This window comes from Bufo gargarizans, chromosome 4, assembly GCF_014858855.1.
Source record: "Bufo gargarizans isolate SCDJY-AF-19 chromosome 4, ASM1485885v1, whole genome shotgun sequence".
In the NCBI taxonomy this organism is placed as follows: Eukaryota; Metazoa; Chordata; class Amphibia; order Anura; family Bufonidae; genus Bufo; species Bufo gargarizans.
The window spans coordinates 386,285,827-386,307,722 of record NC_058083.1 but is presented as its reverse complement, the minus strand read 5'-3'; the positions used below and the strand labels follow the sequence as shown (position 1 = coordinate 386,307,722).

At 46.3% G+C, this 21,896-nt stretch overlaps 76 non-coding genes and 1 pseudogene across 76 annotated transcripts; all 77 read left to right on the top strand.

Moving 5' to 3' along the window:
- Positions 1-155: 155 nt before the first annotated feature.
- LOC122937361 lies at positions 156-271 on the top strand. Its single transcript, XR_006389756.1, has one exon. It is a non-coding gene; the product is annotated as a U5 spliceosomal RNA (small nuclear RNA).
- A 171-nt stretch (positions 272-442) lies between these two features.
- On the top strand, positions 443-558 carry LOC122937360. The gene has a single exon (XR_006389755.1). It is a non-coding gene; the product is annotated as a U5 spliceosomal RNA (small nuclear RNA).
- Positions 559-729: 171 nt separating this feature from the next.
- Positions 730-845, top strand: LOC122937358. The gene has a single exon (XR_006389754.1). It is a non-coding gene; the product is annotated as a U5 spliceosomal RNA (small nuclear RNA).
- A 170-nt stretch (positions 846-1,015) lies between these two features.
- Positions 1,016-1,131, top strand: LOC122937357. Its single transcript, XR_006389753.1, has one exon. It is a non-coding gene; the product is annotated as a U5 spliceosomal RNA (small nuclear RNA).
- A 171-nt stretch (positions 1,132-1,302) lies between these two features.
- On the top strand, positions 1,303-1,418 carry LOC122937356. The gene has a single exon (XR_006389752.1). It is a non-coding gene; the product is annotated as a U5 spliceosomal RNA (small nuclear RNA).
- Positions 1,419-1,589: 171 nt separating this feature from the next.
- Positions 1,590-1,705, top strand: LOC122937355. The gene has a single exon (XR_006389751.1). It is a non-coding gene; the product is annotated as a U5 spliceosomal RNA (small nuclear RNA).
- A 171-nt stretch (positions 1,706-1,876) lies between these two features.
- Positions 1,877-1,992, top strand: LOC122937354. Its single transcript, XR_006389750.1, has one exon. It is a non-coding gene; the product is annotated as a U5 spliceosomal RNA (small nuclear RNA).
- A 171-nt stretch (positions 1,993-2,163) lies between these two features.
- Positions 2,164-2,279, top strand: LOC122937353. The gene has a single exon (XR_006389749.1). It is a non-coding gene; the product is annotated as a U5 spliceosomal RNA (small nuclear RNA).
- A 171-nt stretch (positions 2,280-2,450) lies between these two features.
- On the top strand, positions 2,451-2,566 carry LOC122937352. Its single transcript, XR_006389748.1, has one exon. It is a non-coding gene; the product is annotated as a U5 spliceosomal RNA (small nuclear RNA).
- A 170-nt stretch (positions 2,567-2,736) lies between these two features.
- On the top strand, positions 2,737-2,852 carry LOC122937351. Its single transcript, XR_006389747.1, has one exon. It is a non-coding gene; the product is annotated as a U5 spliceosomal RNA (small nuclear RNA).
- Positions 2,853-3,022: 170 nt separating this feature from the next.
- On the top strand, positions 3,023-3,138 carry LOC122937350. The gene has a single exon (XR_006389746.1). It is a non-coding gene; the product is annotated as a U5 spliceosomal RNA (small nuclear RNA).
- A 171-nt stretch (positions 3,139-3,309) lies between these two features.
- Positions 3,310-3,425, top strand: LOC122937349. Its single transcript, XR_006389745.1, has one exon. It is a non-coding gene; the product is annotated as a U5 spliceosomal RNA (small nuclear RNA).
- A 171-nt stretch (positions 3,426-3,596) lies between these two features.
- Positions 3,597-3,711, top strand: LOC122936687. Its single transcript, XR_006389204.1, has one exon. It is a non-coding gene; the product is annotated as a U5 spliceosomal RNA (small nuclear RNA).
- Positions 3,712-3,881: 170 nt separating this feature from the next.
- On the top strand, positions 3,882-3,997 carry LOC122937347. Its single transcript, XR_006389744.1, has one exon. It is a non-coding gene; the product is annotated as a U5 spliceosomal RNA (small nuclear RNA).
- A 171-nt stretch (positions 3,998-4,168) lies between these two features.
- LOC122936554 lies at positions 4,169-4,283 on the top strand. The gene has a single exon (XR_006389076.1). It is a non-coding gene; the product is annotated as a U5 spliceosomal RNA (small nuclear RNA).
- A 171-nt stretch (positions 4,284-4,454) lies between these two features.
- Positions 4,455-4,570, top strand: LOC122937346. The gene has a single exon (XR_006389743.1). It is a non-coding gene; the product is annotated as a U5 spliceosomal RNA (small nuclear RNA).
- Positions 4,571-4,741: 171 nt separating this feature from the next.
- LOC122937345 lies at positions 4,742-4,857 on the top strand. The gene has a single exon (XR_006389742.1). It is a non-coding gene; the product is annotated as a U5 spliceosomal RNA (small nuclear RNA).
- A 171-nt stretch (positions 4,858-5,028) lies between these two features.
- LOC122937343 lies at positions 5,029-5,144 on the top strand. The gene has a single exon (XR_006389741.1). It is a non-coding gene; the product is annotated as a U5 spliceosomal RNA (small nuclear RNA).
- Positions 5,145-5,315: 171 nt separating this feature from the next.
- On the top strand, positions 5,316-5,431 carry LOC122937342. The gene has a single exon (XR_006389740.1). It is a non-coding gene; the product is annotated as a U5 spliceosomal RNA (small nuclear RNA).
- A 171-nt stretch (positions 5,432-5,602) lies between these two features.
- On the top strand, positions 5,603-5,718 carry LOC122937340. The gene has a single exon (XR_006389739.1). It is a non-coding gene; the product is annotated as a U5 spliceosomal RNA (small nuclear RNA).
- A 171-nt stretch (positions 5,719-5,889) lies between these two features.
- Positions 5,890-6,004, top strand: LOC122936686. Its single transcript, XR_006389203.1, has one exon. It is a non-coding gene; the product is annotated as a U5 spliceosomal RNA (small nuclear RNA).
- Positions 6,005-6,175: 171 nt separating this feature from the next.
- On the top strand, positions 6,176-6,291 carry LOC122937339. The gene has a single exon (XR_006389738.1). It is a non-coding gene; the product is annotated as a U5 spliceosomal RNA (small nuclear RNA).
- A 171-nt stretch (positions 6,292-6,462) lies between these two features.
- On the top strand, positions 6,463-6,578 carry LOC122937338. Its single transcript, XR_006389737.1, has one exon. It is a non-coding gene; the product is annotated as a U5 spliceosomal RNA (small nuclear RNA).
- A 171-nt stretch (positions 6,579-6,749) lies between these two features.
- LOC122937337 lies at positions 6,750-6,865 on the top strand. The gene has a single exon (XR_006389736.1). It is a non-coding gene; the product is annotated as a U5 spliceosomal RNA (small nuclear RNA).
- Positions 6,866-7,036: 171 nt separating this feature from the next.
- On the top strand, positions 7,037-7,152 carry LOC122937336. The gene has a single exon (XR_006389735.1). It is a non-coding gene; the product is annotated as a U5 spliceosomal RNA (small nuclear RNA).
- Positions 7,153-7,322: 170 nt separating this feature from the next.
- Positions 7,323-7,438, top strand: LOC122937334. The gene has a single exon (XR_006389734.1). It is a non-coding gene; the product is annotated as a U5 spliceosomal RNA (small nuclear RNA).
- Positions 7,439-7,609: 171 nt separating this feature from the next.
- Positions 7,610-7,724, top strand: LOC122936552. The gene has a single exon (XR_006389074.1). It is a non-coding gene; the product is annotated as a U5 spliceosomal RNA (small nuclear RNA).
- Positions 7,725-7,895: 171 nt separating this feature from the next.
- On the top strand, positions 7,896-8,011 carry LOC122937333. Its single transcript, XR_006389733.1, has one exon. It is a non-coding gene; the product is annotated as a U5 spliceosomal RNA (small nuclear RNA).
- A 171-nt stretch (positions 8,012-8,182) lies between these two features.
- LOC122937332 lies at positions 8,183-8,298 on the top strand. The gene has a single exon (XR_006389732.1). It is a non-coding gene; the product is annotated as a U5 spliceosomal RNA (small nuclear RNA).
- A 171-nt stretch (positions 8,299-8,469) lies between these two features.
- On the top strand, positions 8,470-8,585 carry LOC122937331. Its single transcript, XR_006389731.1, has one exon. It is a non-coding gene; the product is annotated as a U5 spliceosomal RNA (small nuclear RNA).
- A 171-nt stretch (positions 8,586-8,756) lies between these two features.
- On the top strand, positions 8,757-8,872 carry LOC122937330. Its single transcript, XR_006389730.1, has one exon. It is a non-coding gene; the product is annotated as a U5 spliceosomal RNA (small nuclear RNA).
- Positions 8,873-9,043: 171 nt separating this feature from the next.
- LOC122937329 lies at positions 9,044-9,159 on the top strand. Its single transcript, XR_006389729.1, has one exon. It is a non-coding gene; the product is annotated as a U5 spliceosomal RNA (small nuclear RNA).
- A 171-nt stretch (positions 9,160-9,330) lies between these two features.
- LOC122937327 lies at positions 9,331-9,446 on the top strand. Its single transcript, XR_006389728.1, has one exon. It is a non-coding gene; the product is annotated as a U5 spliceosomal RNA (small nuclear RNA).
- Positions 9,447-9,562: 116 nt separating this feature from the next.
- On the top strand, positions 9,563-9,678 carry LOC122937326. Its single transcript, XR_006389727.1, has one exon. It is a non-coding gene; the product is annotated as a U5 spliceosomal RNA (small nuclear RNA).
- Positions 9,679-9,849: 171 nt separating this feature from the next.
- LOC122937325 lies at positions 9,850-9,965 on the top strand. The gene has a single exon (XR_006389726.1). It is a non-coding gene; the product is annotated as a U5 spliceosomal RNA (small nuclear RNA).
- A 171-nt stretch (positions 9,966-10,136) lies between these two features.
- Positions 10,137-10,252, top strand: LOC122937324. Its single transcript, XR_006389725.1, has one exon. It is a non-coding gene; the product is annotated as a U5 spliceosomal RNA (small nuclear RNA).
- A 171-nt stretch (positions 10,253-10,423) lies between these two features.
- On the top strand, positions 10,424-10,539 carry LOC122937322. Its single transcript, XR_006389724.1, has one exon. It is a non-coding gene; the product is annotated as a U5 spliceosomal RNA (small nuclear RNA).
- A 171-nt stretch (positions 10,540-10,710) lies between these two features.
- Positions 10,711-10,826, top strand: LOC122937321. The gene has a single exon (XR_006389723.1). It is a non-coding gene; the product is annotated as a U5 spliceosomal RNA (small nuclear RNA).
- A 171-nt stretch (positions 10,827-10,997) lies between these two features.
- On the top strand, positions 10,998-11,113 carry LOC122937320. The gene has a single exon (XR_006389722.1). It is a non-coding gene; the product is annotated as a U5 spliceosomal RNA (small nuclear RNA).
- A 171-nt stretch (positions 11,114-11,284) lies between these two features.
- On the top strand, positions 11,285-11,400 carry LOC122937319. The gene has a single exon (XR_006389721.1). It is a non-coding gene; the product is annotated as a U5 spliceosomal RNA (small nuclear RNA).
- A 116-nt stretch (positions 11,401-11,516) lies between these two features.
- Positions 11,517-11,632, top strand: LOC122937318. The gene has a single exon (XR_006389720.1). It is a non-coding gene; the product is annotated as a U5 spliceosomal RNA (small nuclear RNA).
- A 171-nt stretch (positions 11,633-11,803) lies between these two features.
- Positions 11,804-11,919, top strand: LOC122937317. Its single transcript, XR_006389719.1, has one exon. It is a non-coding gene; the product is annotated as a U5 spliceosomal RNA (small nuclear RNA).
- Positions 11,920-12,089: 170 nt separating this feature from the next.
- LOC122937316 lies at positions 12,090-12,205 on the top strand. Its single transcript, XR_006389718.1, has one exon. It is a non-coding gene; the product is annotated as a U5 spliceosomal RNA (small nuclear RNA).
- Positions 12,206-12,376: 171 nt separating this feature from the next.
- LOC122937315 lies at positions 12,377-12,492 on the top strand. The gene has a single exon (XR_006389717.1). It is a non-coding gene; the product is annotated as a U5 spliceosomal RNA (small nuclear RNA).
- Positions 12,493-12,663: 171 nt separating this feature from the next.
- Positions 12,664-12,779, top strand: LOC122937314. The gene has a single exon (XR_006389716.1). It is a non-coding gene; the product is annotated as a U5 spliceosomal RNA (small nuclear RNA).
- Positions 12,780-12,950: 171 nt separating this feature from the next.
- On the top strand, positions 12,951-13,066 carry LOC122937313. Its single transcript, XR_006389715.1, has one exon. It is a non-coding gene; the product is annotated as a U5 spliceosomal RNA (small nuclear RNA).
- A 171-nt stretch (positions 13,067-13,237) lies between these two features.
- Positions 13,238-13,353, top strand: LOC122937310. Its single transcript, XR_006389714.1, has one exon. It is a non-coding gene; the product is annotated as a U5 spliceosomal RNA (small nuclear RNA).
- A 170-nt stretch (positions 13,354-13,523) lies between these two features.
- Positions 13,524-13,639, top strand: LOC122937309. Its single transcript, XR_006389713.1, has one exon. It is a non-coding gene; the product is annotated as a U5 spliceosomal RNA (small nuclear RNA).
- A 171-nt stretch (positions 13,640-13,810) lies between these two features.
- Positions 13,811-13,926, top strand: LOC122937308. Its single transcript, XR_006389712.1, has one exon. It is a non-coding gene; the product is annotated as a U5 spliceosomal RNA (small nuclear RNA).
- Positions 13,927-14,097: 171 nt separating this feature from the next.
- LOC122936685 lies at positions 14,098-14,212 on the top strand. The gene has a single exon (XR_006389202.1). It is a non-coding gene; the product is annotated as a U5 spliceosomal RNA (small nuclear RNA).
- Positions 14,213-14,383: 171 nt separating this feature from the next.
- LOC122937307 lies at positions 14,384-14,499 on the top strand. The gene has a single exon (XR_006389711.1). It is a non-coding gene; the product is annotated as a U5 spliceosomal RNA (small nuclear RNA).
- A 171-nt stretch (positions 14,500-14,670) lies between these two features.
- On the top strand, positions 14,671-14,786 carry LOC122937306. The gene has a single exon (XR_006389710.1). It is a non-coding gene; the product is annotated as a U5 spliceosomal RNA (small nuclear RNA).
- Positions 14,787-14,957: 171 nt separating this feature from the next.
- Positions 14,958-15,073, top strand: LOC122937305. The gene has a single exon (XR_006389709.1). It is a non-coding gene; the product is annotated as a U5 spliceosomal RNA (small nuclear RNA).
- Positions 15,074-15,189: 116 nt separating this feature from the next.
- Positions 15,190-15,305, top strand: LOC122937304. The gene has a single exon (XR_006389708.1). It is a non-coding gene; the product is annotated as a U5 spliceosomal RNA (small nuclear RNA).
- A 171-nt stretch (positions 15,306-15,476) lies between these two features.
- LOC122936521 lies at positions 15,477-15,592 on the top strand. Its single transcript, XR_006389044.1, has one exon. It is a non-coding gene; the product is annotated as a U5 spliceosomal RNA (small nuclear RNA).
- Positions 15,593-15,763: 171 nt separating this feature from the next.
- On the top strand, positions 15,764-15,879 carry LOC122937303. The gene has a single exon (XR_006389707.1). It is a non-coding gene; the product is annotated as a U5 spliceosomal RNA (small nuclear RNA).
- A 171-nt stretch (positions 15,880-16,050) lies between these two features.
- LOC122937302 lies at positions 16,051-16,166 on the top strand. Its single transcript, XR_006389706.1, has one exon. It is a non-coding gene; the product is annotated as a U5 spliceosomal RNA (small nuclear RNA).
- Positions 16,167-16,337: 171 nt separating this feature from the next.
- On the top strand, positions 16,338-16,453 carry LOC122937301. Its single transcript, XR_006389705.1, has one exon. It is a non-coding gene; the product is annotated as a U5 spliceosomal RNA (small nuclear RNA).
- Positions 16,454-16,624: 171 nt separating this feature from the next.
- Positions 16,625-16,740, top strand: LOC122937299. Its single transcript, XR_006389704.1, has one exon. It is a non-coding gene; the product is annotated as a U5 spliceosomal RNA (small nuclear RNA).
- A 171-nt stretch (positions 16,741-16,911) lies between these two features.
- On the top strand, positions 16,912-17,027 carry LOC122937298. Its single transcript, XR_006389703.1, has one exon. It is a non-coding gene; the product is annotated as a U5 spliceosomal RNA (small nuclear RNA).
- Positions 17,028-17,143: 116 nt separating this feature from the next.
- On the top strand, positions 17,144-17,259 carry LOC122937297. Its single transcript, XR_006389702.1, has one exon. It is a non-coding gene; the product is annotated as a U5 spliceosomal RNA (small nuclear RNA).
- A 171-nt stretch (positions 17,260-17,430) lies between these two features.
- LOC122937295 lies at positions 17,431-17,546 on the top strand. Its single transcript, XR_006389701.1, has one exon. It is a non-coding gene; the product is annotated as a U5 spliceosomal RNA (small nuclear RNA).
- A 116-nt stretch (positions 17,547-17,662) lies between these two features.
- LOC122936869 lies at positions 17,663-17,769 on the top strand (annotated as a pseudogene).
- Positions 17,770-17,940: 171 nt separating this feature from the next.
- LOC122937294 lies at positions 17,941-18,056 on the top strand. The gene has a single exon (XR_006389700.1). It is a non-coding gene; the product is annotated as a U5 spliceosomal RNA (small nuclear RNA).
- A 171-nt stretch (positions 18,057-18,227) lies between these two features.
- Positions 18,228-18,343, top strand: LOC122937293. The gene has a single exon (XR_006389699.1). It is a non-coding gene; the product is annotated as a U5 spliceosomal RNA (small nuclear RNA).
- Positions 18,344-18,514: 171 nt separating this feature from the next.
- LOC122937292 lies at positions 18,515-18,630 on the top strand. The gene has a single exon (XR_006389698.1). It is a non-coding gene; the product is annotated as a U5 spliceosomal RNA (small nuclear RNA).
- Positions 18,631-18,801: 171 nt separating this feature from the next.
- LOC122937291 lies at positions 18,802-18,917 on the top strand. The gene has a single exon (XR_006389697.1). It is a non-coding gene; the product is annotated as a U5 spliceosomal RNA (small nuclear RNA).
- Positions 18,918-19,034: 117 nt separating this feature from the next.
- LOC122937290 lies at positions 19,035-19,150 on the top strand. The gene has a single exon (XR_006389696.1). It is a non-coding gene; the product is annotated as a U5 spliceosomal RNA (small nuclear RNA).
- Positions 19,151-19,322: 172 nt separating this feature from the next.
- LOC122937289 lies at positions 19,323-19,438 on the top strand. Its single transcript, XR_006389695.1, has one exon. It is a non-coding gene; the product is annotated as a U5 spliceosomal RNA (small nuclear RNA).
- A 171-nt stretch (positions 19,439-19,609) lies between these two features.
- Positions 19,610-19,725, top strand: LOC122937287. Its single transcript, XR_006389694.1, has one exon. It is a non-coding gene; the product is annotated as a U5 spliceosomal RNA (small nuclear RNA).
- A 171-nt stretch (positions 19,726-19,896) lies between these two features.
- LOC122937286 lies at positions 19,897-20,012 on the top strand. Its single transcript, XR_006389693.1, has one exon. It is a non-coding gene; the product is annotated as a U5 spliceosomal RNA (small nuclear RNA).
- Positions 20,013-20,183: 171 nt separating this feature from the next.
- Positions 20,184-20,299, top strand: LOC122937285. Its single transcript, XR_006389692.1, has one exon. It is a non-coding gene; the product is annotated as a U5 spliceosomal RNA (small nuclear RNA).
- Positions 20,300-20,470: 171 nt separating this feature from the next.
- LOC122937284 lies at positions 20,471-20,586 on the top strand. The gene has a single exon (XR_006389691.1). It is a non-coding gene; the product is annotated as a U5 spliceosomal RNA (small nuclear RNA).
- A 171-nt stretch (positions 20,587-20,757) lies between these two features.
- Positions 20,758-20,873, top strand: LOC122937283. Its single transcript, XR_006389690.1, has one exon. It is a non-coding gene; the product is annotated as a U5 spliceosomal RNA (small nuclear RNA).
- A 171-nt stretch (positions 20,874-21,044) lies between these two features.
- Positions 21,045-21,160, top strand: LOC122937282. The gene has a single exon (XR_006389689.1). It is a non-coding gene; the product is annotated as a U5 spliceosomal RNA (small nuclear RNA).
- A 171-nt stretch (positions 21,161-21,331) lies between these two features.
- LOC122937281 lies at positions 21,332-21,447 on the top strand. Its single transcript, XR_006389688.1, has one exon. It is a non-coding gene; the product is annotated as a U5 spliceosomal RNA (small nuclear RNA).
- Positions 21,448-21,618: 171 nt separating this feature from the next.
- Positions 21,619-21,734, top strand: LOC122937280. The gene has a single exon (XR_006389687.1). It is a non-coding gene; the product is annotated as a U5 spliceosomal RNA (small nuclear RNA).
- The last annotated feature ends 162 nt before the right edge of the window (positions 21,735-21,896 follow it).

Here is a 21,896-nt window from a genome sequence, read left to right as displayed (position 1 = left end):
AAAACAGAATGTTCTTCTCTATCTCTTGCAGGCTTTTTAGTGGCCTCATTTGCATGTCTAGAACATGGACAGCCTACTCCTTCCAGGTGGTCTCCTTGATCCAATTGAGGTCCGAGGAGATGGCACCAAGAACCCAGGAAGCCCTTGCCCGATGTATACTCTGGTTTCTCTTCAGAACGTATAAATCTTTCGCCTTTTACTAAAGATTTCCGTGGAGAGGAGCAAAACTGAGTTTTTTGGCAATTTTTGCATGCTCCAGCTTGCTGGGGCTTCCTTGTTCAGGTTGAAAAACAGAATGTTCTTCTCTAGCTCTTGCAGGCTTTTTAGTGGCCTCATTTGCATGTCTAGACCATGGACAGCCTACTCCTCCCAGGTGGTCTCCTTGATCCAATTGAGGTCCGAGGAGATGGCACCAAGAACCCAGGAAGCCCTTGCCCGATGTATACTCTGGTTTCTCTTCAGAACGTATAAATCTTTCGCCTTTTACTAAAGATTTCCGTGGAGAGGAGCAAAACTGAGTTTTTTGGCAATTTTTGCATGCTCCAGCTTGCTGGGGCTTCCTTGTTCAGGTTGAAAAACAGAATGTTCTTCTCTAGCTCTTGCAGGCTTTTTAGTGGCCTCATTTGCATGTCTAGACCATGGACAGCCTACTCCTCCCAGGTGGTCTCCTTGATCCAATTGAGGTCCGAGGAGATGGCACCAAGAACCCAGGAAGCCCTTGCCCGATGTATACTCTGGTTTCTCTTCAGAACGTATAAATCTTTCGCCTTTTACTAAAGATTTCCGTGGAGAGGAGCAAAACTGAGTTTTTTGGCAATTTTTGCATGCTCCAGCTTGCTGGGGCTTCCTTGTTCAGGTTGAAAAACAGAATGTTCTTCTCTAGCTCTTGCAGGCTTTTTAGTGGCCTCATTTGCATGTCTAGACCATGGACAGCCTACTCCTCCAGGTGGTCTCCTTGATCCAATTGAGGTCCGAGGAGATGGCACCAAGAACCCAGGAAGCCCTTGCCCGATGTATACTCTGGTTTCTCTTCAGAACGTATAAATCTTTCGCCTTTTACTAAAGATTTCCGTGGAGAGGAGCAAAACTGAGTTTTTTGGCAATTTTTGCATGCTCCAGCTTGCTGGGGCTTCCTTGTTCAGGTTGAAAAACAGAATGTTCTTCTCTAGCTCTTGCAGGATTTTTAGTGGCCTCATTTGCATGTCTAGAACATGGACAGCCTACTCCTCCCAGGTGGTCTCCTTGATCCAATTGAGGTCCGAGGAGATGGCACCAAGAACCCAGGAAGCCCTTGCCCGATGTATACTCTGGTTTCTCTTCAGAACGTATAAATCTTTCGCCTTTTACTAAAGATTTCCGTGGAGAGGAGCAAAACTGAGTTTTTTGGCAATTTTTGCATGCTCCAGCTTGCTGGGGCTTCCTTGTTCAGGTTGAAAAACAGAATGTTCTTCTCTAGCTCTTGCAGGCTTTTTAGTGGCCTCATTTGCATGTCTAGACCATGGACAGCCTACTCCTCCCAGGTGGTCTCCTTGATCCAATTGAGGTCCGAGGAGATGGCACCAAGAACCCAGGAAGCCCTTGCCCGATGTATACTCTGGTTTCTCTTCAGAACGTATAAATCTTTCGCCTTTTACTAAAGATTTCCGTGGAGAGGAGCAAAACTGAGTTTTTTGGCAATTTTTGCATGCTCCAGCTTGCTGGGGCTTCCTTGTTCAGGTTGAAAAACAGAATGTTCTTCTCTAGCTCTTGCAGGCTTTTTAGTGGCCTCATTTGCATGTCTAGACCATGGACAGCCTACTCCTCCCAGGTGGTCTCCTTGATCCAATTGAGGTCCGAGGAGATGGCACCAAGAACCCAGGAAGCCCTTGCCCGATGTATACTCTGGTTTCTCTTCAGAACGTATAAATCTTTCGCCTTTTACTAAAGATTTCCGTGGAGAGGAGCAAAACTGAGTTTTTTGGCAATTTTTGCATGCTCCAGCTTGCTGGGGCTTCCTTGTTCAGGTTGAAAAACAGAATGTTCTTCTCTAGCTCTTGCAGGCTTTTTAGTGGCCTCATTTGCATGTCTAGACCATGGACAGCCTACTCCTCCCAGGTGGTCTCCTTGATCCAATTGAGGTCCGAGGAGATGGCACCAAGAACCCAGGAAGCCCTTGCCCGATGTATACTCTGGTTTCTCTTCAGAACGTATAAATCTTTCGCCTTTTACTAAAGATTTCCGTGGAGAGGAGCAAAACTGAGTTTTTTGGCAATTTTTGCATGCTCCAGCTTGCTGGGGCTTCCTTGTTCAGGTTGAAAAACAGAATGTTCTTCTCTAGCTCTTGCAGGCTTTTTAGTGGCCTCATTTGCATGTCTAGACCATGGACAGCCTACTCCTCCCAGGTGGTCTCCTTGATCCAATTGAGGTCCGAGGAGATGGCACCAAGAACCCAGGAAGCCCTTGCCCGATGTATACTCTGGTTTCTCTTCAGAACGTATAAATCTTTCGCCTTTTACTAAAGATTTCCGTGGAGAGGAGCAAAACTGAGTTTTTTGGCAATTTTTGCATGCTCCAGCTTGCTGGGGCTTCCTTGTTCAGGTTGAAAAACAGAATGTTCTTCTCTAGCTCTTGCAGGCTTTTTAGTGGCCTCATTTGCATGTCTAGACCATGGACAGCCTACTCCTCCAGGTGGTCTCCTTGATCCAATTGAGGTCCGAGGAGATGGCACCAAGAACCCAGGAAGCCCTTGCCCGATGTATACTCTGGTTTCTCTTCAGAACGTATAAATCTTTCGCCTTTTACTAAAGATTTCCGTGGAGAGGAGCAAAACTGAGTTTTTTGGCAATTTTTGCATGCTCCAGCTTGCTGGGGCTTCCTTGTTCAGGTTGAAAAACAGAATGTTCTTCTCTAGCTCTTGCAGGCTTTTTAGTGGCCTCATTTGCATGTCTAGACCATGGACAGCCTACTCCTCCAGGTGGTCTCCTTGATCCAATTGAGGTCCGAGGAGATGGCACCAAGAACCCAGGAAGCCCTTGCCCGATGTATACTCTGGTTTCTCTTCAGAACGTATAAATCTTTCGCCTTTTACTAAAGATTTCCGTGGAGAGGAGCAAAACTGAGTTTTTTGGCAATTTTTGCATGCTCCAGCTTGCTGGGGCTTCCTTGTTCAGGTTGAAAAACAGAATGTTCTTCTCTAGCTCTTGCAGGATTTTTAGTGGCCTCATTTGCATGTCTAGAACATGGACAGCCTACTCCTCCCAGGTGGTCTCCTTGATCCAATTGAGGTCCGAGGAGATGGCACCAAGAACCCAGGAAGCCCTTGCCCGATGTATACTCTGGTTTCTCTTCAGAACGTATAAATCTTTCGCCTTTTACTAAAGATTTCCGTGGAGAGGAGCAAAACTGAGTTTTTTGGCAATTTTTGCATGCTCCAGCTTGCTGGGGCTTCCTTGTTCAGGTTGAAAAACAGAATGTTCTTCTCTAGCTCTTGCAGGCTTTTTAGTGGCCTCATTTGCATGTCTAGACCATGGACAGCCTACTCCTCCCAGGTGGTCTCCTTGATCCAATTGAGGTCCGAGGAGATGGCACCAAGAACCCAGGAAGCCCTTGCCCGATGTATACTCTGGTTTCTCTTCAGAACGTATAAATCTTTCGCCTTTTACTAAAGATTTCCGTGGAGAGGAGCAAAACTGAGTTTTTTGGCAATTTTGCATGCTCCAGCTTGCTGGGGCTTCCTTGTTCAGGTTGAAAAACAGAATGTTCTTCTCTAGCTCTTGCAGGCTTTTTAGTGGCCTCATTTGCATGTCTAGAACATGGACAGCCTACTCCTCCAGGTGGTCTCCTTGATCCAATTGAGGTCCGAGGAGATGGCACCAAGAACCCAGGAAGCCCTTGCCCGATGTATACTCTGGTTTCTCTTCAGAACGTATAAATCTTTCGCCTTTTACTAAAGATTTCCGTGGAGAGGAGCAAAACTGAGTTTTTTGGCAATTTTTGCATGCTCCAGCTTGCTGGGGCTTCCTTGTTCAGGTTGAAAAACAGAATGTTCTTCTCTAGCTCTTGCAGGCTTTTTAGTGGCCTCATTTGCATGTCTAGACCATGGACAGCCTACTCCTCCCAGGTGGTCTCCTTGATCCAATTGAGGTCCGAGGAGATGGCACCAAGAACCCAGGAAGCCCTTGCCCGATGTATACTCTGGTTTCTCTTCAGAACGTATAAATCTTTCGCCTTTTACTAAAGATTTCCGTGGAGAGGAGCAAAACTGAGTTTTTGGCAATTTTTGCATGCTCCAGCTTGCTGGGGCTTCCTTGTTCAGGTTGAAAAACAGAATGTTCTTCTCTAGCTCTTGCAGGCTTTTTAGTGGCCTCATTTGCATGTCTAGAACATGGACAGCCTACTCCTCCCAGGTGGTCTCCTTGATCCAATTGAGGTCCGAGGAGATGGCACCAAGAACCCAGGAAGCCCTTGCCCGATGTATACTCTGGTTTCTCTTCAGAACGTATAAATCTTTCGCCTTTTACTAAAGATTTCCGTGGAGAGGAGCAAAACTGAGTTTTTTGGCAATTTTTGCATGCTCCAGCTTGCTGGGGCTTCCTTGTTCAGGTTGAAAAACAGAATGTTTGTCTCTAGCTCTTGCAGGATTTTTAGTGGCCTCATTTGCATGTCTAGACCATGGACAGCCTACTCCTCCCAGGTGGTCTCCTTGATCCAATTGAGGTCCGAGGAGATGGCACCAAGAACCCAGGAAGCCCTTGCCCGATGTATACTCTGGTTTCTCTTCAGAACGTATAAATCTTTCGCCTTTTACTAAAGATTTCCGTGGAGAGGAGCAAAACTGAGTTTTTTGGCAATTTTTGCATGCTCCAGCTTGCTGGGGCTTCCTTGTTCAGGTTGAAAAACAGAATGTTCTTCTCTAGCTCTTGCAGGCTTTTTAGTGGCCTCATTTGCATGTCTAGAACATGGACAGCCTACTCCTCCCAGGTGGTCTCCTTGATCCAATTGAGGTCCGAGGAGATGGCACCAAGAACCCAGGAAGCCCTTGCCCGATGTATACTCTGGTTTCTCTTCAGAACGTATAAATCTTTCGCCTTTTACTAAAGATTTCCGTGGAGAGGAGCAAAACTGAGTTTTTTGGCAATTTTTGCATGCTCCAGCTTGCTGGGGCTTCCTTGTTCAGGTTGAAAAACAGAATGTTCTTCTCTAGCTCTTGCAGGCTTTTTAGTGGCCTCATTTGCATGTCTAGAACATGGACAGCCTACTCCTCCCAGGTGGTCTCCTTGATCCAATTGAGGTCCGAGGAGATGGCACCAAGAACCCAGGAAGCCCTTGCCCGATGTATACTCTGGTTTCTCTTCAGAACGTATAAATCTTTCGCCTTTTACTAAAGATTTCCGTGGAGAGGAGCAAAACTGAGTTTTTTGGCAATTTTTGCATGCTCCAGCTTGCTGGGGCTTCCTTGTTCAGGTTGAAAAACAGAATGTTCTTCTCTAGCTCTTGCAGGCTTTTTAGTGGCCTCATTTGCATGTCTAGACCATGGACAGCCTACTCCTCCCAGGTGGTCTCCTTGATCCAATTGAGGTCCGAGGAGATGGCACCAAGAACCCAGGAAGCCCTTGCCCGATGTATACTCTGGTTTCTCTTCAGAACGTATAAATCTTTCGCCTTTTACTAAAGATTTCCGTGGAGAGGAGCAAAACTGAGTTTTTTGGCAATTTTTGCATGCTCCAGCTTGCTGGGGCTTCCTTGTTCAGGTTGAAAAACAGAATGTTCTTCTCTAGCTCTTGCAGGATTTTTAGTGGCCTCATTTGCATGTCTAGACCATGGACAGCCTACTCCTCCCAGGTGGTCTCCTTGATCCAATTGAGGTCCGAGGAGATGGCACCAAGAACCCAGGAAGCCCTTGCCCGATGTATACTCTGGTTTCTCTTCAGAACGTATAAATCTTTCGCCTTTTACTAAAGATTTCCGTGGAGAGGAGCAAAACTGAGTTTTTTGGCAATTTTGCATGCTCCAGCTTGCTGGGGCTTCCTTGTTCAGGTTGAAAAACAGAATGTTCTTCTCTAGCTCTTGCAGGATTTTTAGTGGCCTCATTTGCATGTCTAGACCATGGACAGCCTACTCCTCCCAGGTGGTCTCCTTGATCCAATTGAGGTCCGAGGAGATGGCACCAAGAACCCAGGAAGCCCTTGCCCGATGTATACTCTGGTTTCTCTTCAGAACGTATAAATCTTTCGCCTTTTACTAAAGATTTCCGTGGAGAGGAGCAAAACTGAGTTTTTTGGCAATTTTTGCATGCTCCAGCTTGCTGGGGCTTCCTTGTTCAGGTTGAAAAACAGAATGTTCTTCTCTAGCTCTTGCAGGATTTTTAGTGGCCTCATTTGCATGTCTAGACCATGGACAGCCTACTCCTCCCAGGTGGTCTCCTTGATCCAATTGAGGTCCGAGGAGATGGCACCAAGAACCCAGGAAGCCCTTGCCCGATGTATACTCTGGTTTCTCTTCAGAACGTATAAATCTTTCGCCTTTTACTAAAGATTTCCGTGGAGAGGAGCAAAACTGAGTTTTTTGGCAATTTTTGCATGCTCCAGCTTGCTGGGGCTTCCTTGTTCAGGTTGAAAAACAGAATGTTCTTCTCTAGCTCTTGCAGGCTTTTTAGTGGCCTCATTTGCATGTCTAGACCATGGACAGCCTACTCCTCCCAGGTGGTCTCCTTGATCCAATTGAGGTCCGAGGAGATGGCACCAAGAACCCAGGAAGCCCTTGCCCGATGTATACTCTGGTTTCTCTTCAGAACGTATAAATCTTTCGCCTTTTACTAAAGATTTCCGTGGAGAGGAGCAAAACTGAGTTTTTTGGCAATTTTTGCATGCTCCAGCTTGCTGGGGCTTCCTTGTTCAGGTTGAAAAACAGAATGTTCTTCTCTAGCTCTTGCAGGATTTTTAGTGGCCTCATTTGCATGTCTAGACCATGGACAGCCTACTCCTCCCAGGTGGTCTCCTTGATCCAATTGAGGTCCGAGGAGATGGCACCAAGAACCCAGGAAGCCCTTGCCCGATGTATACTCTGGTTTCTCTTCAGAACGTATAAATCTTTCGCCTTTTACTAAAGATTTCCGTGGAGAGGAGCAAAACTGAGTTTTTTGGCAATTTTTGCATGCTCCAGCTTGCTGGGGCTTCCTTGTTCAGGTTGAAAAACAGAATGTTCTTCTCTAGCTCTTGCAGGCTTTTTAGTGGCCTCATTTGCATGTCTAGACCATGGACAGCCTACTCCTCCAGGTGGTCTCCTTGATCCAATTGAGGTCCGAGGAGATGGCACCAAGAACCCAGGAAGCCCTTGCCCGATGTATACTCTGGTTTCTCTTCAGAACGTATAAATCTTTCGCCTTTTACTAAAGATTTCCGTGGAGAGGAGCAAAACTGAGTTTTTTGGCAATTTTTGCATGCTCCAGCTTGCTGGGGCTTCCTTGTTCAGGTTGAAAAACAGAATGTTCTTCTCTAGCTCTTGCAGGATTTTTAGTGGCCTCATTTGCATGTCTAGACCATGGACAGCCTACTCCTCCCAGGTGGTCTCCTTGATCCAATTGAGGTCCGAGGAGATGGCACCAAGAACCCAGGAAGCCCTTGCCCGATGTATACTCTGGTTTCTCTTCAGAACGTATAAATCTTTCGCCTTTTACTAAAGATTTCCGTGGAGAGGAGCAAAACTGAGTTTTTGGCAATTTTTGCATGCTCCAGCTTGCTGGGGCTTCCTTGTTCAGGTTGAAAAACAGAATGTTCTTCTCTAGCTCTTGCAGGATTTTTAGTGGCCTCATTTGCATGTCTAGACCATGGACAGCCTACTCCTCCCAGGTGGTCTCCTTGATCCAATTGAGGTCCGAGGAGATGGCACCAAGAACCCAGGAAGCCCTTGCCCGATGTATACTCTGGTTTCTCTTCAGAACGTATAAATCTTTCGCCTTTTACTAAAGATTTCCGTGGAGAGGAGCAAAACTGAGTTTTTTGGCAATTTTTGCATGCTCCAGCTTGCTGGGGCTTCCTTGTTCAGGTTGAAAAACAGAATGTTCTTCTCTAGCTCTTGCAGGATTTTTAGTGGCCTCATTTGCATGTCTAGACCATGGACAGCCTACTCCTCCCAGGTGGTCTCCTTGATCCAATTGAGGTCCGAGGAGATGGCACCAAGAACCCAGGAAGCCCTTGCCCGATGTATACTCTGGTTTCTCTTCAGAACGTATAAATCTTTCGCCTTTTACTAAAGATTTCCGTGGAGAGGAGCAAAACTGAGTTTTTTGGCAATTTTTGCATGCTCCAGCTTGCTGGGGCTTCCTTGTTCAGGTTGAAAAACAGAATGTTCTTCTCTAGCTCTTGCAGGATTTTTAGTGGCCTCATTTGCATGTCTAGACCATGGACAGCCTACTCCTCCCAGGTGGTCTCCTTGATCCAATTGAGGTCCGAGGAGATGGCACCAAGAACCCAGGAAGCCCTTGCCCGATGTATACTCTGGTTTCTCTTCAGAACGTATAAATCTTTCGCCTTTTACTAAAGATTTCCGTGGAGAGGAGCAAAACTGAGTTTTTTGGCAATTTTTGCATGCTCCAGCTTGCTGGGGCTTCCTTGTTCAGGTTGAAAAACAGAATGTTCTTCTCTAGCTCTTGCAGGATTTTTAGTGGCCTCATTTGCATGTCTAGACCATGGACAGCCTACTCCTCCCAGGTGGTCTCCTTGATCCAATTGAGGTCCGAGGAGATGGCACCAAGAACCCAGGAAGCCCTTGCCCGATGTATACTCTGGTTTCTCTTCAGAACGTATAAATCTTTCGCCTTTTACTAAAGATTTCCGTGGAGAGGAGCAAAACTGAGTTTTTTGGCAATTTTTGCATGCTCCAGCTTGCTGGGGCTTCCTTGTTCAGGTTGAAAAACAGAATGTTCTTCTCTAGCTCTTGCAGGATTTTTAGTGGCCTCATTTGCATGTCTAGACCATGGACAGCCTACTCCTCCCAGGTGGTCTCCTTGATCCAATTGAGGTCCGAGGAGATGGCACCAAGAACCCAGGAAGCCCTTGCCCGATGTATACTCTGGTTTCTCTTCAGAACGTATAAATCTTTCGCCTTTTACTAAAGATTTCCGTGGAGAGGAGCAAAACTGAGTTTTTTGGCAATTTTTGCATGCTCCAGCTTGCTGGGGCTTCCTTGTTCAGGTTGAAAAACAGAATGTTCTTCTCTAGCTCTTGCAGGCTTTTTAGTGGCCTCATTTGCATGTCTAGACCATGGACAGCCTACTCCTCCCAGGTGGTCTCCTTGATCCAATTGAGGTCCGAGGAGATGGCACCAAGAACCCAGGAAGCCCTTGCCCGATGTATACTCTGGTTTCTCTTCAGAACGTATAAATCTTTCGCCTTTTACTAAAGATTTCCGTGGAGAGGAGCAAAACTGAGTTTTTTGGCAATTTTTGCATGCTCCAGCTTGCTGGGGCTTCCTTGTTAAGGTTGAAAAACAGAATGTTTGTCTCTGGCTCTTGCAGGATTTTTAGTGGCCTCATTTGCATGTCTAGAACATAGCACCAAGAACCCAGGAAGCCCTTGCCCGATGTATACTCTGGTTTCTCTTCAGAACGTATAAATCTTTCGCCTTTTACTAAAGATTTCCGTGGAGAGGAGCAAAACTGAGTTTTTTGGCAATTTTTGCATGCTCCAGCTTGCTGGGGCTTCCTTGTTCAGGTTGAAAAACAGAATGTTCTTCTCTAGCTCTTGCAGGATTTTTAGTGGCCTCATTTGCATGTCTAGACCATGGACAGCCTACTCCTCCCAGGTGGTCTCCTTGATCCAATTGAGGTCCGAGGAGATGGCACCAAGAACCCAGGAAGCCCTTGCCCGATGTATACTCTGGTTTCTCTTCAGAACGTATAAATCTTTCGCCTTTTACTAAAGATTTCCGTGGAGAGGAGCAAAACTGAGTTTTTTGGCAATTTTTGCATGCTCCAGCTTGCTGGGGCTTCCTTGTTCAGGTTGAAAAACAGAATGTTCTTCTCTAGCTCTTGCAGGATTTTTAGTGGCCTCATTTGCATGTCTAGACCATGGACAGCCTACTCCTCCCAGGTGGTCTCCTTGATCCAATTGAGGTCCGAGGAGATGGCACCAAGAACCCAGGAAGCCCTTGCCCGATGTATACTCTGGTTTCTCTTCAGAACGTATAAATCTTTCGCCTTTTACTAAAGATTTCCGTGGAGAGGAGCAAAACTGAGTTTTTTGGCAATTTTTGCATGCTCCAGCTTGCTGGGGCTTCCTTGTTCAGGTTGAAAAACAGAATGTTCTTCTCTAGCTCTTGCAGGCTTTTTAGTGGCCTCATTTGCATGTCTAGACCATGGACAGCCTACTCCTCCCAGGTGGTCTCCTTGATCCAATTGAGGTCCGAGGAGATGGCACCAAGAACCCAGGAAGCCCTTGCCCGATGTATACTCTGGTTTCTCTTCAGAACGTATAAATCTTTCGCCTTTTACTAAAGATTTCCGTGGAGAGGAGCAAAACTGAGTTTTTTGGCAATTTTTGCATGCTCCAGCTTGCTGGGGCTTCCTTGTTCAGGTTGAAAAACAGAATGTTCTTCTCTAGCTCTTGCAGGATTTTTAGTGGCCTCATTTGCATGTCTAGACCATGGACAGCCTACTCCTCCCAGGTGGTCTCCTTGATCCAATTGAGGTCCGAGGAGATGGCACCAAGAACCCAGGAAGCCCTTGCCCGATGTATACTCTGGTTTCTCTTCAGAACGTATAAATCTTTCGCCTTTTACTAAAGATTTCCGTGGAGAGGAGCAAAACTGAGTTTTTTGGCAATTTTTGCATGCTCCAGCTTGCTGGGGCTTCCTTGTTCAGGTTGAAAAACAGAATGTTCTTCTCTAGCTCTTGCAGGCTTTTTAGTGGCCTCATTTGCATGTCTAGAACATGGACAGCCTACTCCTCCCAGGTGGTCTCCTTGATCCAATTGAGGTCCGAGGAGATGGCACCAAGAACCCAGGAAGCCCTTGCCCGATGTATACTCTGGTTTCTCTTCAGAACGTATAAATCTTTCGCCTTTTACTAAAGATTTCCGTGGAGAGGAGCAAAACTGAGTTTTTTGGCAATTTTTGCATGCTCCAGCTTGCTGGGGCTTCCTTGTTCAGGTTGAAAAACAGAATGTTCTTCTCTAGCTCTTGCAGGATTTTTAGTGGCCTCATTTGCATGTCTAGACCATGGACAGCCTACTCCTCCCAGGTGGTCTCCTTGATCCAATTGAGGTCCGAGGAGATGGCACCAAGAACCCAGGAAGCCCTTGCCCGATGTATACTCTGGTTTCTCTTCAGAACGTATAAATCTTTCGCCTTTTACTAAAGATTTCCGTGGAGAGGAGCAAAACTGAGTTTTTTGGCAATTTTTGCATGCTCCAGCTTGCTGGGGCTTCCTTGTTCAGGTTGAAAAACAGAATGTTTGTCTCTGGCTCTTGCAGGATTTTTAGTGGCCTCATTTGCATGTCTAGAACATAGCACCAAGAACCCAGGAAGCCCTTGCCCGATGTATACTCTGGTTTCTCTTCAGAACGTATAAATCTTTCGCCTTTTACTAAAGATTTCCGTGGAGAGGAGCAAAACTGAGTTTTTTGGCAATTTTTGCATGCTCCAGCTTGCTGGGGCTTCCTTGTTCAGGTTGAAAAACAGAATGTTCTTCTCTAGCTCTTGCAGGCTTTTTAGTGGCCTCATTTGCATGTCTAGAACATGGACAGCCTACTCCTCCCAGGTGGTTTCCTTGTGCCAATTGAGGTCCGAGGAGATGATACCAAGAACCCAGGAAGCCCTTGCCCGATGTATACTCTGGTTTCTCTTCAGAACGTATAAATCTTTCGCCTTTTACTAAAGATTTCCGTGGAGAGGAGCAAAACTGAGTTTTTTGGCAATTTTTGCATGCTCCAGCTTGCTGGGGCTTCCTTGTTCAGGTTGAAAAACAGAATGTTCTTCTCTAGCTCTTGCAGGCTTTTTAGTGGCCTCATTTGCATGTCTAGAACATGGACAGCCTACTCCTCCAGGTGGTCTCCTTGATCCAATTGAGGTCCGAGGAGATGGCACCAAGAACCCAGGAAGCCCTTGCCCGATGTATACTCTGGTTTCTCTTCAGAACGTATAAATCTTTCGCCTTTTACTAAAGATTTCCGTGGAGAGGAGCAAAACTGAGTTTTTTGGCAATTTTTGCATGCTCCAGCTTGCTGGGGCTTCCTTGTTCAGGTTGAAAAACAGAATGTTCTTCTCTAGCTCTTGCAGGATTTTTAGTGGCCTCATTTGCATGTCTAGACCATGGACAGCCTACTCCTCCCAGGTGGTCTCCTTGATCCAATTGAGGTCCGAGGAGATGGCACCAAGAACCCAGGAAGCCCTTGCCCGATGTATACTCTGGTTTCTCTTCAGAACGTATAAATCTTTCGCCTTTTACTAAAGATTTCCGTGGAGAGGAGCAAAACTGAGTTTTTTGGCAATTTTTGCATGCTCCAGCTTGCTGGGGCTTCCTTGTTCAGGTTGAAAAACAGAATGTTCTTCTCTAGCTCTTGCAGGCTTTTTAGTGGCCTCATTTGCATGTCTAGACCATGGACAGCCTACTCCTCCCAGGTGGTCTCCTTGATCCAATTGAGGTCCGAGGAGATGGCACCAAGAACCCAGGAAGCCCTTGCCCGATGTATACTCTGGTTTCTCTTCAGAACGTATAAATCTTTCGCCTTTTACTAAAGATTTCCGTGGAGAGGAGCAAAACTGAGTTTTTTGGCAATTTTTGCATGCTCCAGCTTGCTGGGGCTTCCTTGTTCAGGTTGAAAAACAGAATGTTCTTCTCTAGCTCTTGCAGGATTTTTAGTGGCCTCATTTGCATGTCTAGACCATGGACAGCCTACTCCTCCCAGGTGGTCTCCTTGATCCAATTGAGGTCCGAGGAGATGGCACCAAGAACCCAGGAAGCCCTTGCCCGATGTATACTCTGGTTTCTCTTCAGAACGTATAAATCTTTCGCCTTTTACTAAAGATTTCCGTGGAGAGGAGCAAAACTGAGTTTTTTGGCAATTTTTGCATGCTCCAGCTTGCTGGGGCTTCCTTGTTCAGGTTGAAAAACAGAATGTTCTTCTCTAGCTCTTGCAGGCTTTTTAGTGGCCTCATTTGCATGTCTAGACCATGGACAGCCTACTCCTCCCAGGTGGTCTCCTTGATCCAATTGAGGTCCGAGGAGATGGCACCAAGAACCCAGGAAGCCCTTGCCCGATGTATACTCTGGTTTCTCTTCAGAACGTATAAATCTTTCGCCTTTTACTAAAGATTTCCGTGGAGAGGAGCAAAACTGAGTTTTTTGGCAATTTTTGCATGCTCCAGCTTGCTGGGGCTTCCTTGTTCAGGTTGAAAAACAGAATGTTCTTCTCTAGCTCTTGCAGGCTTTTTAGTGGCCTCATTTGCATGTCTAGAACATGGACAGCCTACTCCTCCAGGTGGTCTCCTTGATCCAATTGAGGTCCGAGGAGATGGCACCAAGAACCCAGGAAGCCCTTGCCCGATGTATACTCTGGTTTCTCTTCAGAACGTATAAATCTTTCGCCTTTTACTAAAGATTTCCGTGGAGAGGAGCAAAACTGAGTTTTTTGGCAATTTTTGCATGCTCCAGCTTGCTGGGGCTTCCTTGTTCAGGTTGAAAAACAGAATGTTCTTCTCTAGCTCTTGCAGGCTTTTTAGTGGCCTCATTTGCATGTCTAGAACATGGACAGCCTACTCCTCCCAGGTGGTCTCCTTGATCCAATTGAGGTCCGAGGAGATGGCACCAAGAACCCAGGAAGCCCTTGCCCGATGTATACTCTGGTTTCTCTTCAGAACGTATAAATCTTTCGCCTTTTACTAAAGATTTCCGTGGAGAGGAGCAAAACTGAGTTTTTTGGCAATTTTTGCATGCTCCAGCTTGCTGGGGCTTCCTTGTTCAGGTTGAAAAACAGAATGTTCTTCTCTAGCTCTTGCAGGCTTTTTAGTGGCCTCATTTGCATGTCTAGACCATGGACAGCCTACTCCTCCCAGGTGGTCTCCTTGATCCAATTGAGGTCCGAGGAGATGGCACCAAGAACCCAGGAAGCCCTTGCCCGATGTATACTCTGGTTTCTCTTCAGAACGTATAAATCTTTCGCCTTTTACTAAAGATTTCCGTGGAGAGGAGCAAAACTGAGTTTTTTGGCAATTTTGCATGCTCCAGCTTGCTGGGGCTTCCTTGTTCAGGTTGAAAAACAGAATGTTCTTCTCTAGCTCTTGCAGGCTTTTTAGTGGCCTCATTTGCATGTCTAGACCATGGACAGCCTACTCCTCCCAGGTGGTCTCCTTGATCCAATTGAGGTCCGAGGAGATGGCACCAAGAACCCAGGAAGCCCTTGCCCGATGTATACTCTGGTTTCTCTTCAGAACGTATAAATCTTTCGCCTTTTACTAAAGATTTCCGTGGAGAGGAGCAAAACTGAGTTTTTTGGCAATTTTTGCATGCTCCAGCTTGCTGGGGCTTCCTTGTTCAGGTTGAAAAACAGAATGTTCTTCTCTAGCTCTTGCAGGCTTTTTAGTGGCCTCATTTGCATGTCTAGACCATGGACAGCCTACTCCTCCCAGGTGGTCTCCTTGATCCAATTGAGGTCCGAGGAGATGGCACCAAGAACCCAGGAAGCCCTTGCCCGATGTATACTCTGGTTTCTCTTCAGAACGTATAAATCTTTCGCCTTTTACTAAAGATTTCCGTGGAGAGGAGCAAAACTGAGTTTTTTGGCAATTTTTGCATGCTCCAGCTTGCTGGGGCTTCCTTGTTCAGGTTGAAAAACAGAATGTTCTTCTCTAGCTCTTGCAGGCTTTTTAGTGGCCTCATTTGCATGTCTAGACCATGGACAGCCTACTCCTCCCAGGTGGTCTCCTTGATCCAATTGAGGTCCGAGGAGATGGCACCAAGAACCCAGGAAGCCCTTGCCCGATGTATACTCTGGTTTCTCTTCAGAACGTATAAATCTTTCGCCTTTTACTAAAGATTTCCGTGGAGAGGAGCAAAACTGAGTTTTTTGGCAATTTTTGCATGCTCCAGCTTGCTGGGGCTTCCTTGTTAAGGTTGAAAAACAGAATGTTTGTCTCTGGCTCTTGCAGGATTTTTAGTGGCCTCATTTGCATGTCTAGAACATAGCACCAAGAACCCAGGAAGCCCTTGCCCGATGTATACTCTGGTTTCTCTTCAGAACGTATAAATCTTTCGCCTTTTACTAAAGATTTCCGTGGAGAGGAGCAAAACTGAGTTTTTTGGCAATTTTTGCATGCTCCAGCTTGCTGGGGCTTCCTTGTTCAGGTTGAAAAACAGAATGTTCTTCTCTAGCTCTTGCAGGCTTTTTAGTGGCCTCATTTGCATGTCTAGACCATGGACAGCCTACTCCTCCCAGGTGGTTTCCTTGTGCCAATTGAGGTCCGAGGAGATGGTACCAAGAACCCAGGAAGCCCTTGCCCGATGTATACTCTGGTTTCTCTTCAGAACGTAAAAATCTTTCGCCTTTTACTAAAGATTTCCGTGGAGAGGAGCAAAACTGAGTTTTTTGGCAATTTTTGCATGCTCCAGCTTGCTGGGGCTTCCTTGTTCAGGTTGAAAAACAGAATGTTCTTCTCTAGCTCTTGCAGGCTTTTTAGTGGCCTCATTTGCATGTCTAGACCATGGACAGCCTACTCCTCCCAGGTGGTCTCCTTGATCCAATTGAGGTCCGAGGAGATGGCACCAAGAACCCAGGAAGCCCTTGCCCGATGTATACTCTGGTTTCTCTTCAGAACGTATAAATCTTTCGCCTTTTACTAAAGATTTCCGTGGAGAGGAGCAAAACTGAGTTTTTTGGCAATTTTTGCATGCTCCAGCTTGCTGGGGCTTCCTTGTTCAGGTTGAAAAACAGAATGTTCTTCTCTAGCTCTTGCAGGATTTTTAGTGGCCTCATTTGCATGTCTAGACCATGGACAGCCTACTCCTCCCAGGTGGTCTCCTTGATCCAATTGAGGTCCGAGGAGATGGCACCAAGAACCCAGGAAGCCCTTGCCCGATGTATACTCTGGTTTCTCTTCAGAACGTATAAATCTTTCGCCTTTTACTAAAGATTTCCGTGGAGAGGAGCAAAACTGAGTTTTTTGGCAATTTTTGCATGCTCCAGCTTGCTGGGGCTTCCTTGTTCAGGTTGAAAAACAGAATGTTCTTCTCTAGCTCTTGCAGGCTTTTTAGTGGCCTCATTTGCATGTCTAGAACATGGACAGCCTACTCCTCCCAGGTGGTCTCCTTGATCCAATTGAGGTCCGAGGAGATGGCACCAAGAACCCAGGAAGCCCTTGCCCGATGTATACTCTGGTTTCTCTTCAGAACGTATAAATCTTTCGCCTTTTACTAAAGATTTCCGTGGAGAGGAGCAAAACTGAGTTTTTTGGCAATTTTTGCATGCTCCAGCTTGCTGGGGCTTCCTTGTTCAGGTTGAAAAACAGAATGTTCTTCTCTAGCTCTTGCAGGATTTTTAGTGGCCTCATTTGCATGTCTAGACCATGGACAGCCTACTCCTCCCAGGTGGTCTCCTTGATCCAATTGAGGTCCGAGGAGATGGCACCAAGAACCCAGGAAGCCCTTGCCCGATGTATACTCTGGTTTCTCTTCAGAACGTATAAATCTTTCGCCTTTTACTAAAGATTTCCGTGGAGAGGAGCAAAACTGAGTTTTTTGGCAATTTTTGCATGCTCCAGCTTGCTGGGGCTTCCTTGTTCAGGTTGAAAAACAGAATGTTCTTCTCTAGCTCTTGCAGGCTTTTTAGTGGCCTCATTTGCATGTCTAGACCATGGACAGCCTACTCCTCCCAGGTGGTCTCCTTGATCCAATTGAGGTCCGAGGAGATGGCACCAAGAACCCAGGAAGCCCTTGCCCGATGTATACTCTGGTTTCTCTTCAGAACGTATAAATCTTTCGCCTTTTACTAAAGATTTCCGTGGAGAGGAGCAAAACTGAGTTTTTTGGCAATTTTTGCATGCTCCAGCTTGCTGGGGCTTCCTTGTTAAGGTTGAAAAACAGAATGTTTGTCTCTGGCTCTTGCAGGATTTTTAGTGGCCTCATTTGCATGTCTAGAACATAGCACCAAGAACCCAGGAAGCCCTTGCCCGATGTATACTCTGGTTTCTCTTCAGAACGTATAAATCTTTCGCCTTTTACTAAAGATTTCCGTGGAGAGGAGCAAAACTGAGTTTTTTGGCAATTTTTGCATGCTCCAGCTTGCTGGGGCTTCCTTGTTCAGGTTGAAAAACAGAATGTTCTTCTCTAGCTCTTGCAGGCTTTTTAGTGGCCTCATTTGCATGTCTAGAACATGGACAGCCTACTCCTCCCAGGTGGTTTCCTTGTGCCAATTGAGGTCCGAGGAGATGGCACCAAGAACCCAGGAAGCCCTTGCCCGATGTATACTCTGGTTTCTCTTCAGAACGTATAAATCTTTCGCCTTTTACTAAAGATTTCCGTGGAGAGGAGCAAAACTGAGTTTTTTGGCAATTTTTGCATGCTCCAGCTTGCTGGGGCTTCCTTGTTAAGGTTGAAAAACAGAATGTTTGTCTCTGGCTCTTGCAGGATTTTTAGTGGCCTCATTTGCATGTCTAGAACATAGCACCAAGAACCCAGGAAGCCCTTGCCCGATGTATACTCTGGTTTCTCTTCAGAACGTATAAATCTTTCGCCTTTTACTAAAGATTTCCGTGGAGAGGAGCAAAACTGAGTTTTTTTGCATGCTCCAGCTTGCTGGGGCTTCCTTGTTCAGGTTGAAAAACAGAATGTTCTTCTCTAGCTCTTGCAGGATTTTTAGTGGCCTCATTTGCATGTCTAGACCATGGACAGCCTACTCCTCCCAGGTGGTCTCCTTGATCCAATTGAGGTCCGAGGAGATGGCACCAAGAACCCAGGAAGCCCTTGCCCGATGTATACTCTGGTTTCTCTTCAGAACGTATAAATCTTTCGCCTTTTACTAAAGATTTCCGTGGAGAGGAGCAAAACTGAGTTTTTTGGCAATTTTTGCATGCTCCAGCTTGCTGGGGCTTCCTTGTTCAGGTTGAAAAACAGAATGTTCTTCTCTAGCTCTTGCAGGCTTTTTAGTGGCCTCATTTGCATGTCTAGAACATGGACAGCCTACTCCTCCCAGGTGGTCTCCTTGATCCAATTGAGGTCCGAGGAGATGGCACCAAGAACCCAGGAAGCCCTTGCCCGATGTATACTCTGGTTTCTCTTCAGAACGTATAAATCTTTCGCCTTTTACTAAAGATTTCCGTGGAGAGGAGCAAAACTGAGTTTTTTGGCAATTTTTGCATGCTCCAGCTTGCTGGGGCTTCCTTGTTCAGGTTGAAAAACAGAATGTTCTTCTCTAGCTCTTGCAGGCTTTTTAGTGGCCTCATTTGCATGTCTAGACCATGGACAGCCTACTCCTCCCAGGTGGTCTCCTTGATCCAATTGAGGTCCGAGGAGATGGCACCAAGAACCCAGGAAGCCCTTGCCCGATGTATACTCTGGTTTCTCTTCAGAACGTATAAATCTTTCGCCTTTTACTAAAGATTTCCGTGGAGAGGAGCAAAACTGAGTTTTTTGGCAATTTTTGCATGCTCCAGCTTGCTGGGGCTTCCTTGTTCAGGTTGAAAAACAGAATGTTCTTCTCTAGCTCTTGCAGGATTTTTAGTGGCCTCATTTGCATGTCTAGACCATGGACAGCCTACTCCTCCCAGGTGGTCTCCTTGATCCAATTGAGGTCCGAGGAGATGGCACCAAGAACCCAGGAAGCCCTTGCCCGATGTATACTCTGGTTTCTCTTCAGAACGTATAAATCTTTCGCCTTTTACTAAAGATTTCCGTGGAGAGGAGCAAAACTGAGTTTTTTGGCAATTTTTGCATGCTCCAGCTTGCTGGGGCTTCCTTGTTCAGGTTGAAAAACAGAATGTTTGTCTCTAGGCTCTTGCAGGATTTTTAGTGGCCTCATTTGCATGTCTAGAACATAGCACCAAGAACCCAGGAAGCCCTTGCCCGATGTATACTCTGGTTTCTCTTCAGAACGTATAAATCTTTCGCCTTTTACTAAAGATTTCCGTGGAGAGGAGCAAAACTGAGTTTTTTGGCAATTTTTGCATGCTCCAGCTTGCTGGGGCTTCCTTGTTCAGGTTGAAAAACAGAATGTTCTTCTCTAGCTCTTGCAGGCTTTTTAGTGGCCTCATTTGCATGTCTAGAACATGGACAGCCTACTCCTCCCAGGTGGTTCTCCTTGATCCAATTGAGGTCCGAGGAGATGGCACCAAGAACCCAGGAAGCCCTTGCCCGATGTATACTCTGGTTTCTCTTCAGAACGTATAAATCTTTCGCCTTTTACTAAAGATTTCCGTGGAGAGGAGCAAAACTGAGTTTTTTGGCAATTTTTGCATGCTCCAGCTTGCTGGGGCTTCCTTGTTCAGGTTGAAAAACAGAATGTTCTTCTCTAGCTCTTGCAGGCTTTTTAGTGGCCTCATTTGCATGTCTAGACCATGGACAGCCTACTCCTCCCAGGTGGTCTCCTTGATCCAATTGAGGTCCGAGGAGATGGCACCAAGAACCCAGGAAGCCCTTGCCCGATGTATACTCTGGTTTCTCTTCAGAACGTATAAATCTTTCGCCTTTTACTAAAGATTTCCGTGGAGAGGAGCAAAACTGAGTTTTTTGGCAATTTTTGCATGCTCCAGCTTGCTGGGGCTTCCTTGTTCAGGTTGAAAAACAGAATGTTCTTCTCTAGCTCTTGCAGGCTTTTTAGTGGCCTCATTTGCATGTCTAGACCATGGACAGCCTACTCCTCCCAGGTGGTCTCCTTGATCCAATTGAGGTCCGAGGAGATGGCACCAAGAACCCAGGAAGCCCTTGCCCGATGTATACTCTGGTTTCTCTTCAGAACGTATAAATCTTTCGCCTTTTACTAAAGATTTCCGTGGAGAGGAGCAAAACTGAGTTTTTTGGCAATTTTTGCATGCTCCAGCTTGCTGGGGCTTCCTTGTTCAGGTTGAAAAACAGAATGTTCTTCTCTAGCTCTTGCAGGCTTTTTAGTGGCCTCATTTGCATGTCTAGACCATGGACAGCCTACTCCTCCCAGGTGGTCTCCTTGATCCAATTGAGGTCCGAGGAGATGGCACCAAGAACCCAGGAAGCCCTTGCCCGATGTATACTCTGGTTTCTCTTCAGAACGTATAAATCTTTCGCCTTTTACTAAAGATTTCCGTGGAGAGGAGCAAAACTGAGTTTTTTGGCAATTTTTGCATGCTCCAGCTTGCTGGGGCTTCCTTGTTCAGGTTGAAAAACAGAATGTTCTTCTCTAGCTCTTGCAGGCTTTTTAGTGGCCTCATTTGCATGTCTAGACCATGGACAGCCTACTCCTCCCAGGTGGTCTCCTTGATCCAATTGAGGTCCGAGGAGATGGCACCAAGAACCCAGGAAGCCCTTGCCCGATGTATACTCTGGTTTCTCTTCAGAACGTATAAATCTTTCGCCTTTTACTAAAGATTTCCGTGGAGAGGAGCAAAACTGAGTTTTTTGGCAATTTTTGCATGCTCCAGCTTGCTGGGGCTTCCTTGTTCAGGTTGAAAAACAGAATGTTCTTCTCTAGCTCTTGCAGGCTTTTTAGTGGCCTCATTTGCATGTCTAGACCATGGACAGCCTACTCCTCCCAGGTGGTCTCCTTGATCCAATTGAGGTCCGAGGAGATGGCACCAAGAACCCAGGAAGCCCTTGCCCGATGTATACTCTGGTTTCTCTTCAGAACGTATAAATCTTTCGCCTTTTACTAAAGATTTCCGTGGAGAGGAGCAAAACTGAGTTTTTTGGCAATTTTTGCATGCTCCAGCTTGCTGGGGCTTCCTTGTTCAGGTTGAAAAACAGAATGTTCTTCTCTAGCTCTTGCAGGCTTTTTAGTGGCCTCATTTGCATGTCTAGAACATGGACAGCCTACTCCTCCCAGGTGGTCTCCTTGATCCAATTGAGGTCCGAGGAGATGGCACCAAGAACCCAGGAAGCCCTTGCCCGATGTATACTCTGGTTTCTCTTCAGAACGTATAAATCTTTCGCCTTTTACTAAAGATTTCCGTGGAGAGGAGCAAAACTGAGTTTTTTGGCAATTTTTGCATGCTCCAGCTTGCTGGGGCTTCCTTGTTCAGGTTGAAAAACAGAATGTTCTTCTCTAGCTCTTGCAGGATTTTTAGTGGCCTCATTTGCATGTCTAGAACATGGACAGCCTACTCCTCCCAGGTGGTCTCCTTGATCCAATTGAGGTCCGAGGAGATGGCACCAAGAACCCAGGAAGCCCTTGCCCGATGTATACTCTGGTTTCTCTTCAGAACGTATAAATCTTTCGCCTTTTACTAAAGATTTCCGTGGAGAGGAGCAAAACTGAGTTTTTTGGCAATTTTTGCATGCTCCAGCTTGCTGGGGCTTCCTTGTTCAGGTTGAAAAACAGAATGTTCTTCTCTAGCTCTTGCAGGCTTTTTAGTGGCCTCATTTGCATGTCTAGACCATGGACAGCCTACTCCTCCCAGGTGGTCTCCTTGATCCAATTGAGGTCCGAGGAGATGGCACCAAGAACCCAGGAAGCCCTTGCCCGATGTATACTCTGGTTTCTCTTCAGAACGTATAAATCTTTCGCCTTTTACTAAAGATTTCCGTGGAGAGGAGCAAAACTGAGTTTTTTGGCAATTTTTGCATGCTCCAGCTTGCTGGGGCTTCCTTGTTCAGGTTGAAAAACAGAATGTTCTTCTCTAGCTCTTGCAGGCTTTTTAGTGGCCTCATTTGCATGTCTAGACCATGGACAGCCTACTCCTCCCAGGTGGTCTCCTTGATCCAATTGAGGTCCGAGGAGATGGCACCAAGAACCCAGGAAGCCCTT